At 36.5% G+C, this 16908-nt stretch overlaps 2 protein-coding genes across 12 annotated transcripts in view; one reads left to right on the forward strand and one right to left on the reverse strand.

The window, feature by feature from the left end:
• Positions 1–16908, reverse strand: part of eys (eyes shut) — a 136240-nt gene that overhangs the window by 91931 nt on the left and 27401 nt on the right. Inside the window, exon 1 of one of the 5 annotated variants that reach the window (XM_036370325.2) lies at positions 13500–13520. The exons of the other annotated variants lie outside the window; for them this stretch is intronic. The gene's annotated coding sequence lies outside the window, so the exon portion shown is untranslated. Of the gene's footprint in view, positions 1–13499; positions 13521–16908 lie in introns of those variants that run through there. 5 annotated transcript variants of the gene reach the window in all.
• Positions 1–16908, forward strand: part of LOC106622541 (uncharacterized) — a 144847-nt gene that overhangs the window by 89715 nt on the left and 38224 nt on the right. For 5 of the 7 annotated variants that reach the window (XM_036370329.2, XM_070107452.1, XM_036370330.2 and 2 more), the window contains one exon: positions 14182–14239. The exons of the other annotated variants lie outside the window; for them this stretch is intronic. The gene's annotated coding sequence lies outside the window, so the exon portion shown is untranslated. The remainder of the gene's footprint in view (positions 1–14181; positions 14240–16908) is intronic. 7 annotated transcript variants of the gene reach the window in all.

Raw genomic sequence — 16908 nt, forward strand, 5'->3', positions numbered from 1 at the left:
AAATTGAATGATGCAGGTTTTAGCAAATTGTCTTTGTGCATTCATATACAGTTGCAAAACAATTTGTTTATTTCAGTATGCGTGTAGGTGTGTGTGTGTGTGAATTCGTAAATGCTTTGGGCATTCTTCATGCACTTACTTCGTTTTACAGTTAGTTGTGAAGCACATTGAAATGTTACATGTGTCAGAGAGAGTAAAATGTGCCAAGTGCAAAGGTCTCCGAACATCGCAAATGGCACACACACATGCAAAAACTCACATAAATATTTGAATATTTTTTTAAATTTTTTCCAAAAAGTCAAGAGTAAAATAACATTTCTATATTTTTAAAAAAATTTTGCTCTCAATTTTCGTTTCTCAAATTAGGGGAAACAACTTCCACTTGCTATATACAAAAACCAAACAACTGTTATATACATACATATGTAAATTGTACACAAATTCAGTTAGCTTTATAATCGGCGCTTCCCAAAATCACCTTCCGCACAGCAATCAAAAATTGAGGTGCTAGTTACCAAACGTTTTAACCACATGTCATCACCAGCTTGGCCAGCTCGATTGTTGTTATTGTGCGTGCAGCAGTTGCTATGTGTGTATCTGTGTGTGTGGGAAAAGGTTCGTTTACTGCTCGGAAAATCTGAAATTTTGTCCAATTGTAGCAGTTAATATAGTGACCTATTTTCGTGTTGTGGTAGTGCTTATCCCCAAAACGTCTAACTTCCGTGCGTCATGGCACCATTCAAAGTACCTGCTAGTTTGACGTGCCTAGTTGTATTGAATGAGCTAACGAATGAGTGACGAAGGCATACAATGACAGTATGTATGTGTACACATGTTCGAGTTCGAGTTTTATGTACAATACAATATATTGTAGAAGGTTATGTAAGACAATTGTAGTGTGTTGCAAACGTAAAGGTACCATAGCTTAATTTTTAGTTTTTCTCAACTTGAAGAAATTCGTACAATTATTTACACAACTCATACTGCCAACAAAAGAACATAATTCTATAATAATTCTCAAATACAACAACAAAAACATTTTAATGAATATATCTAAATATATATATATATGTGATTTAGGAATATGCAGCGTTTAGTTTGGCAATAATGGCATACTTTTTTTTTAAATTTTTATAACAGCAATCGATAATTTTTTTATGTATAATATCGACAACTTGTTATCGATTTTTTGAATTTTTTTCGAAATAGAATAATTAAGACGAAATGAAGAAATTAGACGTTCAAAGGAAGCATTTGTTACCCGTAAAATTAATCGTTTAGAATTATATTTTATAATTTTCTAAAAACTCGTTATCTGTAAAATCTATCGATAAGTTTACTTAAACAATTTATAAAACATAGCTTAATTGAAGCATTTTTTACGATCGATATATTTTAATAGAATTCTGTTTTCGAACTTTCTAAAAATTTATTAACTGCAAAATTAAACGATAAGTTTACTTAAATAATTTATAACGCAACAAAGTTGAGCTCAATTTTGCATTTATTGAAAGCAACAAAAAAAAAAAAACCAAGAATATAGGAAAAAAAACAATAAAAAAGAATAAAATAAAATCTATCAATTATATTCATAGATATATTTCATCAATAAGGTAACTAAATTAATTTTTGAAAATTTGGTTTCAACTGAGATGGGTGGAAAATTAGAATTTCATTGATATTTAATTTATCAATACATTTTAGTTGTAAAAAAATCGACATATGAATATAGGTATACATATATTCAAGCGAAACTGAATTTTCCGCCAAAAATTACAAATCGCTTAAAGATATACATATATAAAAATCTACTTTATCTGTCTTTTTATCTATCTTTTTATCAATTACATATCGATAAAATATATCGACATATATATTTTTATTGAACTCGGTGAATAATTACAAATTCATTAAAAATATATGTAAAAAATATATCTATACCTGGATCTATGTATATATTTATCGATATACCTTATTGGTAAAATTTATCGATATTTTACTTTAAAATAAACTTACAAATCTATCAAAAATATATGAAAAAGAACGTGTTATTTATAAAATTAATCGATATATCTTATTGGCAAAAATATCTATGTAAATTTATCGATATTCCTAACGCAATATGAAATTCGCTAAATGTTATTTTACAAATAAATTATACTAAATAAAAAAACCTGTTTTGCTTTTTTTATGATTGAAAATTAAATCTTAACAAAATCCGTTACTTATCAAATTAATTGACAACTGTTTTTGATAAACTCCATACATCATTGTACCACATAAAAATAAAAATAAAATTTATCCAGTGATCGAGGTTAATGGTGAAAACTCATAACCGATATATAATTGTCTTTAACTCCTGTTGGAGCGTAAGGCCAAAAGCCGTTACCATTTCACAAATTTCAAGCAAAAAAAAAATGTTGAACTTCACCAAAGGCAACCTCTGGTCAACAGTGCAGTTTCCCAAAATTCAACTTCAACTGTGAGACAAAAACAAAAAAAGTAACAGTTAAGAACTAAAACGCTGCTTCATGACGTCAACAAATGAGAGAAACCTCTTCAACTTCACTGCCTTTCAGTGTCTTAGAAGTTTGCACTACAACCATTAATAGTGCAGCGAGTATAATAAAATAGCGTTACGCTCAATTTGCGTTCAACCACCTGCGGCTGACGTAACGGCAATGGTAGCAACAACAATTTGCAACCAAATCCTTAGGTATTTAAGCAAAAATGGTCAAATTTATTACGCTTACTGGAGTATTAAGAACAAAAATGGCCAAATGGACGTGATATATATATATTATATGTACATACATACATATGTACAAGCAGCTGAAACTAAGAGAGCAGAGGGCATGTTCAGCGATAGCACTTTGGGAAAATCATTAATTTGTGCATGGTATTTTACCACAAACCACAGATGCTAATGAAGGAAACAGTCGAAGTAAACGAAATGTGTAAGGATTAGTATGAAAAGTGTGAGGAGGCGGCAGAGAGGAAAAGAGGGAGTGAGATTAATAATGACTTTAATTTGAAGCACTTGTTCTTTCGTGTATTTAGCATGTACATTCATAACTAAAATTAAGGTGTAAATTAGCAGAATATAAATGCCGCTATATAGAAGGGAAGACTGATAAGAGAGTATTTTTAAAGGCTTTTCCTCTGAAGCGAAAAAATTCAAAAGAAAGTATAAATACGTTTTAACGGTAATCTGCACTGACGATCGAAAAAAGTCATAAGGAATGTTGAGAGAGAATTCTTCAAGAGAGAGGGAGTGCAGACTTTTTGCCTTCTGAAAAAGAGGAAATAGCGAGATGGCAAAAAGTGCATGAAGATCTCAGATTGCTTGTACGATATCTATACCCTGAACAGGGTGTATTAAGTTTGCCACGATGTTTGCAACACCCAAATGGAAATGTTAGAGCCTCAATAAAGTATATAACTGATTAGCTTGATGAGCTGAGTCGATTTAGTCATCTCCGACTGTCTGTTCAAATTTTCGTTTGTCGGTCTGTATATATGCAAACAAGTCCCTCAGTTTTCAAGATATCGGTCTGAAATTTTGCACAGATTTTTTACTACCCAAGAAGCTGCTCAGTTGTCGGAACGGTTAATATGGGATCATTATAGAGTATAACTGCCATACAAGCTGAATGATCGGAATCAAGTGCTTGTATGGAAAACTTTTTCATTTAAAGAGATATCTTCACGAAATTTGGCATGAGTCATTACCTGAAACAATGGCATAATCTTCGAACATATTGTTCAGATTGTATCGATATTGCTTATAGCTGCCATTTAAACTGATCAATGAAAATCAGAATAAATATCTTTTTATACCCTTTTGTGCTATAAAAAATGCACCTTTAAAGGGTATTATAGCTTCAGTGCGGCTGAAGATAACATTTTTATATATATTAGCATGCGAAAATTGTAGGAAGGAGTTTGAAATCTTGTTTTGATAATATTTGCTCTCACTTTTTTGGAAAATATTTGCTCTCACTTCACTGACTTATGAAGAACGCCTCGTAAGTATTAAATGTGGCATAAATAATGGAATATTGTAAGCTATATACACAAATCTGAGCGTTTGTTGACAAGCGCTCAGCTGTACATACAATCTAAATACGATCTAAATCACATGAGGATCCAATGTAATAAATGTTGAAAATCCCACGCAATTATTTCCATTCAAACACTAATACCGTTGAATTAAATTAAATGTCAGCTGTGGCTCGAATGAGAAACTGCCACAATTGACGCCGCCAGTTGTGTCTGACGTGCTCCGCTTGGGGACACAAATCAACACATCGTCAAGCCGAGTTGACGCTGCTGGCACTTTAACAGCGAAATGCTAAGCAAATCTGCTCACTGTTGTTGTTGTACATCCATCAGTAGCAATAAATGCGGTAGCAGCAACGAGCTACCTGAAGAAATGCGCACCTGAGCTTCAATACAAACACACCCACGGCATACAAAGTCGTTAATCAAACACAGACACACACATACAAACACATATTCACAGTTGTATTAACGGCTTGAACATGAGGCTATTAAGTAATTTATGATAGCTTTAGCTCCGCTGCTGCCACACAAGGCGTGGAGTAGCGCATGGCATATGTAAGTGTTGGCATACTTTTAGGCGCGCGCACACGCGCGCATACAATACAAGCCGCAAATGACAACAATAAAGAGCAATTTACGTAAATGCATACAACGAGGCACAGACAATGCGAGCACTTAAGCTGGAAGCGGAGTGAAGTTAGAGCGGCGCACTCATAGCGGAAGAGAGCGGTGACTGAGTGAGTGACTGAAATTGTATATGTATATGTGAAGGCACTGAATTTTTTTGTGTCAACTATCAAAACGCTGCCGCCACGAAACTTATCAAAATCAAGTGAAATTAATGAAAGGTTATAAATGTGCACAGCAACAACAATAAATATACAAAACTTATTACTTACAGCCTACATCCGACACACACATACATATAGTACATAATATACGAGAAGAATTAAGGAAAAAACTTTGTTTAGTTGATTCGAATCAATTAATTTAACTGTCATTGCTGACAAGCAGTCACTGAAGGCTTGCAAAGCAGGCAGTTTGGCCTAGTTTCAGGCGCAGCGGCGCTCTAATGGCCGTCTAAGGGGATTTGTAGTTGCTAGCAGTTGACAAATACATAGAGAACTAATATGTATTTATCATCAGGGTTAACATTTTTTTTTTAGCATTTTTTCGATATATTTTTAAAATTTTTTTAAAAATAATTTTGTGGTTTTTTCGTTTTTTTGTGTTTTTTTTTTGAATTTTTTTTTTTGTTTTTTATGTGTTTTGTTTTTTTTAACGTCCATAAATAATTGCATTCGCGTGCTGACCCAACTCAGTAGTTTGCACATACTCTAAGCCATTTTAATAAGCAACTACCAGTGAGCAGATAAGTCTTTTTGATAGGAAAATTGCGGTGTTAAGTTGGATTTAATTTGATAGGCGTCGCTTTTAGTGGTTGTTGTGATTTACAGATTAAATAACTGAGTAATTGGAATGTTTGAAATTGTATATTTCCATTTTTTAATAAATTATTAGTTTTCATTTTAAGTTAATTTCACAAAGCAAAATGACGAGCAAAGCCTGCCTGCTAACTCTTGAAATTTAAAATTGAGGAATGAGAGATGAATTGTATGGATGAAAACTACCTTACAAGCAGAGAACAAAAATAATAATTGTCATGAATATTTTTAATTTTTTATGTTTTTATGGCTGAGTGAATACTTACATAATCGCAAGCAAGCCACAAGCTACGACCGATAAGAGGAGATATATGAGAAATTAACACACAGCGTTCCTTATTAGAGAAAAATGCACCAATGTTTCTTTGATCGACAGTTCCAACGGCGAAATCTATGTATTCAACGATGGATCAAAGGCTGAACAAAGCACAAAAGCAGGCTTCATATGCTATTAAAAAGTTAAAGCAATTAAAGGAACGCAGCTTCAAAATGACTACAAATCAGCATTTCAGGCCGAAATTGTTAGCACAACAGAAAGTTCAAAGCGGGCTTCTGCTCTAGCCAGCATGTCCATAAACCTTCTAGTAAATAGCCAATCAACAACTAAGGCTATACATAGCGCCATTATTAGGTCTCACTGAAAGCATGCAATAACTAGATTATGAGCAGGTAACGCGATTAATATCATATAGAAAGGAAACGAAAAGGCAGACAGGTTAGCCCGATCGGAGGCAGCAGGGAACACAATTATTTTAAGTTGCGTACGACCATTCTACTCCTTCAAGAGTTGTTTGAGGTAATGGACCCTTGAAGGAACATTTTAGGTTTTTGTACACTAGCAACACGTTACATGCCACAAAGTTACCTCGGGGTAGTTTTGTTGGTGGAAAGACAAAAACTCTTCTACTTCTAGGCCATAAGCGAACTCAATAATATTGTAGGGGTCATTACAGGACATCTACCCTTAAGATCTCACCTTCAGGCAATTGGAAAAGTGGATTCGACGGAATGCAGAGACTGTCCGGAGAAAGATGATATGCTAGAACATGACATTTGCGATTGCTCAGCCTTCAGCCGGATGAGGCGAAATATATTCCACGACTCCCAGTGCACCAACGTAAGCGACAGCTGGCGTGGAAAAAAATCACGATATTTACCAAATCCAGTGAGCTGCTGGACAAGCCTTAAGCTAACAGCTGTTTTAATTTCTATAAGTTTAAAGTTCAGACGTCCATGGCAAAAAGGCATTTCACACATTTACATTTTAATTTAATTAATCCAACTTAGGCTTTAGGTATTTTTTTGAAGAGTAAAAAAATATCAGGAGTTCTGACGGTATGTGAAGAAATTTTGATATTATTTTCTATCTCTCTCAAATATGTCACGTGCTAATATACTTTCCATTAAAACTTTTTTCCGATTCGATCATTAAACTATAAAAAAAACTGAAACGATCGTATGTAGTCGAGCCTAACATAGCCAGCTAAATGTTTCACAAGTTCATTTAGTCTCTGAAAATAGGAATGCTTGAGCATAATAAAGAAGCTTGACTTTTTAAAGCTATTTGTATACGATTAATATCTTAAAACTCACTATTACTATCTTCATGTTTAATCTCAGATTTATCTTTCTCTTTATTTTAATATTCATGACACCTTATCGGTATCTCTTCTTTATACATATAAGAACTATATTGAATGAAAATAAGATATCTGAATCATTAGAGGTATTTGAATAGTAGCCTTAGGTCGAATTTTTGACGGTGCCAGCTAGTGATTTTTTTCGACTAACGGTCAATGATACGCTCTGGAAGGCCAAAAAGGCTGGATACAAAAAGAAACTCATAGTAACGCGAGTTAATGGAAAAATATCTCAAGCATTGAAGTTCCATCTGCGAATCGCAGCTGAATCGTTATATATCTGAAGCGGATGGTTATTGGCGATAAAAAATGAATTACTCATGACAACGTCAAGCAAAAATGGTCGTTGTTAATTGGCGATGAGCCGGTGCAAATAGTGGTCAAGCCGGGGTTGACTGTCTGCAAGGTTTTGCAAAATTGCAGAAAAAATTTGTGTGAATTAAGAAATCGTTCAGCAGCGGTCAAAAGCAGTGGTATTGTGTTACGTTCATATAACACCAAGCCAGAAATATCGATAGTGATTCGACTGAGGCTCCGGCAGCTTAAATCGGATTCTCTTCTGCATACACCTTATAGTTGTTGGTGGAAACCCGTCTCAAGAGAAGCTTGTGATGGACTGTGGCAGTTTTTTGCCACTAGGGAGGAGAGTTTCTATGTGGCGTTATGAAATTGTATTCAAAATGGCAACAAGCTATCGAAAAAAACATTGCATTTTTGACGCAAATCGGATCGTTTTAACTATGCTAAATAAAACCTTTAATTTAATGCAAAAATAATGGATTTATTTTTACTAGATCCTTCCATGCACACACACACACACATATACACTCAAATGCCAGCTCACTTGCGGTCTAAACATAATTTATGTCACTATGAGCCGGTTTCAAGTGTTGGCAAGCTTTTAAAAATTGCTGCGAGCAAAACTCATAAGCACAACTAATATCCGAACGATGAGCAAACTCACCCACACACATATACTACATAAATGTCATCTGTGCTTACAAACACATAAACATGCATGCAACAGTAAGCTATGTCATCAGTGATATGAATCAAGTGCCCCATTTAAGGTCACTTGGGAGTGCAAAATAAATAGAAAATTTTGCGGAAAAAAGCAAACCCAAAGTATTTTATGTGGGAAAACGTATTGCACACAAAATTTACTGCGGAAACGCAAGCTTCACTGCTTCCGTTATTTTGTCTTATTTTTCTGTTATTTTTTTTCTTTTTCGTCGTGCAAATGTGGTGCGCCAACATCATTAGCAGTGGCAACAAAGCAACGATGTGTGACGCTTGCCGGCTGCCACAGTGACTAACGCTTCACACGATGCTACAACATGTGTGTGGGTGTGTGTGTTGTTGTACTGCTGCTTGCTCCTTTGGCCGCTTGTCTGAGCTGCTTATGTGAGTTATCACGCGCTATGTAGTTTCCGCTCATACTGCAAATCCATAGCATATCCTTTTGGCTGACCTTCGCCGGGGTCGCACACAAGTGGCGCATGTAATTTGCGCCGTTGTTCAAATGTCAACACACACACACACACACTCGCACATAGAGGCGAATAAGAGCGTTTGCTTGCAATCGGCCAGTCCATCAGTGGCTCATGTGTCAGGAAGCTTAGCGAATCATCCGCCGCTGAAACCTCGGCGCACTACACACACATACTGTCATAAGTATATATTATACATATATGTATGTATCATATACAAACACATGTTTGTTTCAGTGTGCGTGCGTGCGCGTGTTTGCTTTAGCTCAGAAGCCAATGCACGCTTGAGTGGTTGCAACAGCTGCTGCCGCGCAACTGTTTGCCATTGCCATTGTTTTTGCTGCTGTTGTTGTTGCTGTCATGCTATTTTCTAAGACGCCACTTGCAAGTTAATGCGCAATGCGTTTGTTTGTCCGCCTGTTCGCATGCGAACATTTGTGTTTGTAGCGCCGTTGTACGTATTTATCTTGAGGATTTAAGTTGTATGCTTTAGATAAACACACAAATACTAGCACATATACACTTACACACATATTGCACTTTATATGAACACACACACACTATCCACACTCGCTTACACGCTTGATGAGCATGCGGGTCTATGCTTTTTCGTTGAGCTGCCGCTTAAGTTCTAAATCCTCTGCGTACTTTCGCGCTTATCTGTCGCTTACGCTTCCGTCGTCATTTGTCGGCGTCGCTCTAACCCCCTCTAGCGCCCACTTCAACTCAAGTATTTGGCGTCCATTGAAACACGCTCTCATCACTTGCTCTAGCTCGCTGTGTCGTGGTCCATTTCAGCACCGCGCCCTTTCGACCTTTGCTCCTTGGCTTATGGCCTGCGAAATGCTCATTATTTGTTTGTTGTTATTGGCCACACAATTGTTTCATCCGCCATTTGTTCGCATTAGCCGATCATTTTGTTTATTTTCACTTCTTTGGCTGGCAATATTTTGCACATTTAAGTTGCAATTGTTTGCACGTTTAGCTGGACGCTTCGCAACGAATATGGCGCTTAAGCGGAAGTGAAGCGGAAAGGAGAGTGCTTTGTTAATTCATTGCAGGAATTCAATTTTAACGCAGGAATTTAAGATTTTATTCAATTTTGGCTATATATGTATGTGTACACATATACAAATGTGTAAAATCGACACTTAATCTATTTTTAGGCGCTCAGCCACATTCTTTGAATTTTCTTGTCTTTGCTCGAGTGAAAAATTATTTTCAATTGACTGAATAAGGGACTTATTACAAAAAAATACTTTGTGGTTTAATTTCACTCCCAAGCAAAAGTGAGTCTCAAAAATGAAAGAAGGAAAAGTTACGAAATCGAAAGTAGTAACGCTGTCGGTCGGAAGTCCTTTTTGGTTGGCTTGATCAAACTAGGTAAATGAGTTCTCTGCCACCTAAAATTTATTGGTGTGTGAACGGTACGCTTAGTTAAATGCATTTTTGTATTTTTGTAAAGGGTTGCCACCTCTTCAAAATTCTTGGTACATAAATTACAAGAATAAACGAAGTACTACAGTATGGGTGTCAAACTTAACTGATTTATAAAAAACTTTAGACAAAAATATTTCAAGACAGAGTTGCCAACTGTTTAAAAAATTTACGCCATAACATTGACAAGCTAATTAAGAATAACAATATAGTTACCAAATTTGAGATGATTTTGAATAATAGAAGTTGAGAAAATATATATTTAAATGGTTGCCACCTATTTTAAAATTTAGTTTATTTGATTTGTTGAAATCAATAAATGTTTATATGTGTATTAAGCTAAACCGGTTTATGGAAAATTTATGACGAAAATATTTTTAGGAAGAGTTGCCAACTGTTTAAAAACTTTTACGCCATAAAATTAATAAGTTAAATAATGGTTGCAATATGGGTACCAAACTTAAGATGCCTTTGAGTACTTGAAGTTGAGAAAATATTATACATGAAAAAGGTTGCCACCTATTTAAAGTTAAGTAGAATTCATTTGTTAAAAAAAAAAAAATAGTTATGTTAGTAAGAATTTAAACATAGTTTATAAAAAATTTATGTCGAAATTTTTTTTTTGAAAAAAGTTGCCAATGCATAAAAATTTACGCCATAAAATTACTAACATTTCCTCAAAATATAGATCATTCAGAGCTCAATAAACATATCGACACAAGACTTATTATAGCAAACACCACAAATAGCTGGCAACTCTCTACGATTTTCACTTTATATTCAATTACGAAAATATATTTGGTATCATTTTCAGCTTTTCACTTCACAACCTGTGCACAGGCAGAAGTGTCAAAACCTCACAAAAGTCACTTTATTCAATTTTGTTTGCAGCGAAGAGTTGCCACTGTGGGTTACCGCACGAAATCAACACAAACACAAAAACAAGAAAAAATGTTGGGCGTAAATTACAACAACAACCGCCATTCACCATTACACAACTGGCAGCAATGAAGCGTTTTCAACCGTCTACATAAATACATATGTGTAACGTTTTCCATTTTTTGTTGCCTGCCACATGTGGCGTGGACGTGTACCGTTATTTGTCAGTCGCTTTAAGTGACTGATGACAGAACAAATTGCAATTAGGCTCAATAATGCGCGGTATAAACAGAAATTGTTTAGACACTTGTCGGCCAAAATGTGTTTGTTTGTAGCTTTTGTTGTCATTGCTATTGTTGTTGGCTTACCGAGCTGCTGTTCACAAATCCTTTTAGCCCGTTAAAGCTTTTCGGTTTGTTTGTATTTACGCACTCAACGCGGTGTGTTTGTTATCTCCAACTGTTGTTTTTGTTGTAGTTGTTGTTTGGTGAGCGTGTTTTGCTGCCTATTAGACAGCTGCAACATGCCGCATATGCCGCATATGCCACATGTCAACAGCCATTCGCTTAGCGCCGAGTTAATTAAGAGGTAAACAAAGCTCTGTAGCTCGGTAGTTGTTATTGTTTTCTGTTCAAAGCATTGTTATTGCTTACCGATGGCGTGTATATGTGTTTGTGCATGTGTGTGTGTCGGCCATAAAATCAAGTGCCAACCAACGGTTCCGTTGTCAATATTGGTCACATCGGTCGTATCGGTTGCATTGCTCGTGGTTATCCGCGCTACTTGCCCCAACTGCAACACCAGCAAGTGTAGCACAATACCGTTGTGAATTCTAGCTCGCCGACCACACCTCTTCGGAGATCATGTGTAGCAGTCAAATTGGCATTTGTTGTCTTTGTTGCCTTTCCAATAGCGGTTTTGTGGCAACTAGCTGGGCGTGTGGTGTGACTACATGCACGTTTGTGTATGTGTGCGTGTGTGTTAGTGTATGTGTATGTTGTGCGCACCTAGCATATGCTTTGACCACACTCGGCTTCGGTTGCCACGGTTGCCATCCCATTCGGGCGCATCAATTGCATTTGCCTGCTTGCTCACTGTCAATAGTTTAACGCAAAAGCTTATTTGCCACAAGCGTGAATGAGCAATCAACCTTGTCTACATATGTATGGGTTTTCACTTTGCGACGTTTAATGCTTGAATCCTCCGTGATATTGATATGAGTGTGACCTTGAATCATTTCTGACATTTAATATTCGCTTCGATTTAGGTTGCATTGAGCCTTTGTGAATGGAATCTGGTTGTTGTTGTTGTTGTTTTAATACTCTTGCAAGATGCATGCAACAACTAAAATAGTGCATTTTATCTAACTGTTTTTGGTGACACTATAAAAAAAATGTTATACCTATATATACTGTTTCTCATATCAGCTTAATCAGGGTTGATTTCGCGATGCCCAATCATTCGTTCAGTCACCTGTCAGTTCGTGCAAAGCAATACTTTGCTTGAAATTTATACACCCTGCAAGCAACTAAGATAGAATACTCAAAAATGAAAAAAAATATGTGATTTTGAGTTCGAAACTAGGTAGTTTCAGTTTATTCTATGGACACACCACTTCTCATCACTGAAATATCGAAATACTTGAAATTTATTATAAATGTAATAAATCCCTAACTTATACTGCAACCACTGCTTTTCTGATACAAATTTGGCATCAGCCACGCCTACTGCTCTAATAACGCCATTTTGGATTTAAACAATTCTTTCTACATTACCCAAAGACATAAGAAAAACTATGAAAAATCTGTGGAAAAAAATTCCGAAAAATCCACCTAAACCAAACATGTGCCTATAGTTGATTTTTTATCGAAAGTATCGGGAAAAAGGTGAGATATATTATTGAAATTCATAAATAGTCTTTACTAATAAAATTTTGTCCGAAAATGCAAAAAATCGGCTAGGGGAACTCCTATAAGTCCAATATATATATTTTCGAGCTTCCGGTAGGCTTCATAACCGCATATATGAGATATATAAAAGAAATTCCAAGAACTTCTTTTTCTGCTAATAAAATGTAACGTTGATAAAAATGGATAAAATCGGTTTCATACTACCCTTAAACTTAGCTGACCATTCGTCCCGGTTTGGCCAGGATAGTATTCGGAATCCATACGTTAAGCGTCCCGCGCTTAGGAATTAAAAAAAAGAAAGAATGAATTGAATAAATTTGTGTTGCTCTCCCACCTATAATATGTCGCGATTTTCAGTGAATTATAATATGGAAAACATGGATGAGTAATATGGAAAATACCGCCCCGGATTTTGCAGCGAAAAATGTGGTCACCTAACCTTATACCCTAAATTGCGTGAAAACATGTTCTCGAGTATACTTGAGTAACACCAAAAGTTGACGTAATCAGTCCGGACTTTCTCCTAGCCTCGATAAAACCGATATAGTATTATCTAGCTTTCCAGCAGTCATTAAATCGCTTATGTTAGTTTTGATCAAGAGCGAGAGTATAAAATGTACGGTTCGAACTTACCATAGATTAGCAAGTGTGTTTTGTAGAAACGGCTGTCTTTGTTTCCCTCTTTGATGTTTCCGTTTGTCACAATTGCCTCGCTCGGAAAAATGTGACATCGACGGGAGGTTCTGTTATTTAATTTTTACATACGGACATGCCTCAACTGTAAGGAAAAGTAACATCGCTATTCTTTGCGACTTCTATAAGCTTCAATTTAAGGTTATATTTGTTTGGAAACATACGTCAAAAAAGTAAAATCCGCTAGGTGGAGCTCAATTTGATTAATTGAAAAATCTGCATAGTTGAATTCAATAACGATACGTACAATTAAAGCTGAGTTAACAAAATTTGAACGAAAAAATTGGAAAATTCCCTCAAAAAATTTACACTTCTAAACAATATCGAAATTATCTACTCTTTACTACGACTAGTGTGAGTCCAACATTTCGAAAGCACTCTAAAGCTCAAGTAAAGAGTTTTCATGCAAAAATCCTATATACTTTTCAACTTACTGCATATATACATACATATTTTTCAATAAAATAAATTTTATTAAAACCAAAGAGAAAAACATTTCAATTTGCCACTGAGTATATAAATTTCTGTGAAATTAACGCATTATAATAGTGATGAGCTTTAAAATTATTTAAATGTTGCCATTAAAAATTAATGCACATACTCTTTCTCTCCCCTCTTTCAGCTTTGCCAACAACCGTTGCTCGCATATGCAGAATTGTGAACTTGTGAAACACAATTAGGTACGTAATACATTGTTAATACAACCATTTTACTGGTTATTTCTGATGGAATTTTAACACATACTCAGTGCAAAATTTATAAACTGAATAAATGTATGCAAATTAAATGCAACATTTGCGGTCATTAAGCGGAAAAAATAAAAAGGATGATAATGAAAAAAAGTATTAATTCCATAAATCAAATGTGTGTGAAAATGGCAAAATGAACGAAAACGTGTGCGAAAAAATTTAATAAATTGCTAAAGCGATTTTTGTTGCTGTCAAAAAGCCAACAACACGCACACGTTCATGAGCAGTGCGCCGGCAGCGTTTGTTTGGAGTAGTAGTGACAGCGCAATCAAAAATAATTTATTTGACAATCCCAGACTCGAACACTCAGCGACTGTAAACAGTTGAACTACACGCGTTGGAGTGTGCGACGGCATAACAACTGCTGCCTTCCATGCAACCGCTGTGTATGTGTGAGTGTGTGTTTGGGTGCGTTGTCCCTACAGGGGAATGCGAACGACTATGTAGAAATATTTCTACAGACTTTTGGGAATTTAGCTGAAATTGTCACGCGGATGACCTGAGAGAACTTTAGAGAACTAAACAAATAAGAAGTACACAAATTTGAACTATTATATTATAGCCTGATTGTAAGTCTAACACTCTCCAGCAGTCAACTGAGCTCGTCTACTATTCGTTATTATTTTTTGATTCTTTAAACTGCTACGGACATCGGAACTATAGCAAATATACGAATATGTAGCGGAAGTCGATTGATTGTTAGAGCACATCGGTGTGTTAGTTGTGCCGAACTAAAGTCGAAACAGTTCGGAATCCATACATTTTCCGGCAGGGACTGCGGAACCCAACAAATTGTCGTAAAAAATTGCTACGTCACTGTGAGCAGTCAATGGCGAACGAAGTAGATGCTCAAAATCCAACAACAACTGCATGGAAGAGCTTTGGTCGGAGTTATAAACTTGCATTTTTCCCGTCAAATTTAATAAAAGGCATGGACAGCAATTTCCTGTGTATTGACTAAAAACATATATCATTAATTTTTTGGAAACTCCCGCAATACTTCGGCAATACCCCGACAGCAGAGCGGCAATATTAGCGCTGAGCTCGATAACGGTGCGCTTTAAGCTAGTCACGGAGTGTCTGTCCTCACTAGAAGTAGCATCAAGCTACTTCATCATCAGACTCGTTTGGGTGTCTAGTCATAGCGGAATCACTGGCAACTTCAAAACCAATGAGCTAGCCAGAGGAGGCGCTTTTGCTCTGCTCACATTGGGATGGAACCGAGTTGGATCTCCATTTCCGTCTAGGACTGGACTAATGGACATCGCGACCAGCTTCTGTGCGACTAAGATTCTTTTGGCATAGAGCAGATTGACATTCATGCGGTAAGGTTAAAAATCTTGACGGACGCAAGTTGTCAAAGTTGTTTTGAGGGTGAAATGGAAATATTCAGTCGCTTTTTCCTCTATTGTCCAGCCTTTGCAAGACTGAGGTTGAAACTTCTCGTCTGTCTTACCTTCGACGAACCAGGAGACTTAGCTGAAACTGACATTAACTCAACAAATTTGTGATAGCGATAGGCAAAGCTCGTTGCCGATTTGCAAGGGTCTTGTGACTTATTATATAGGAGTTTTAGGTAACACAGCGGACCGGCGTTCTAAGCTGTCCGAGTGAGATCCCTGTTAGGATCGACATCTTAACTTAACCTTACCCTCAAATAATCTAAATTTTGTTGATCAGAGACGGGCCGAATCCTACAGATGTTCTTCGTTCCTCAAGTTAATATCACGAACTTAGCCAGACTGATTCGTTATTTAAATGAAATGAATGCAGCAGAGTTTAGTTTTCCATAGTTAGAATAATAAAAAAATAAGAAACAGAGGACCAGATCGTTTGTTGGGTTGGCAAACGGAATGGACCCAGATTATATATGGCCAAGGACTGTCAACTCGGAAGCATTTCTCTAAAATGCTTCAGCGATGTTTGTTGCCGCCACAACAGCAACAACATCGGTTGTTGGCATCACTAATCGACTTCAAAACGGAGTGGTCGCGCAAATATCGTGGACCTTTCATAGGTGTCCTATTCTTACTCGAAGATATCGTTATTAAAAGTGCTGTTACATGTAGCGTAGACAATATTATTGAACGATTGCAAGTTTACAGGTTCTAGAACTTACTTCTGTTAGTCGAGTTATCTTGTTCAAACGAAATTGGAATCCTCATATTAAATCCCTATCACTGTTGCTAAATTAAAATACACTTGGATGCAAAATGCTCCACTCAGTGCTTGGTACTTCAAAAACAACAACTGCAACATTGGTAATGGTTGATAGCACCAGCTAAGCTTGCGGCAGCCAAATACTTGCCATCTGTGATTGCTGCAAATATGCTTATGGCATAGAGAGGGCTGTCTGTCTCTGTCTGTCTGTCCGCTGAAGATATGCATTTCAAAGATGCCAACTCGCAACATTACGAGGCACGCATATGACAGACACTACATTGCGTACGCAGACACCGACAGACTGCCGTGACGATGATGGATTCGGTTCATTTCACTGGCGGCCACAGTGCGGTGCAACGTGAGGCAAGTGCCACTGCGTCGACTGCCATCGACTACAATACCCACACATATGCATGACAGGATTTGATTAATGTGGC

This window comes from Bactrocera oleae, chromosome 3 (genome assembly GCF_042242935.1).
Source record: "Bactrocera oleae isolate idBacOlea1 chromosome 3, idBacOlea1, whole genome shotgun sequence".
In the NCBI taxonomy this organism is placed as follows: Eukaryota; Metazoa; Arthropoda; class Insecta; order Diptera; family Tephritidae; genus Bactrocera; species Bactrocera oleae.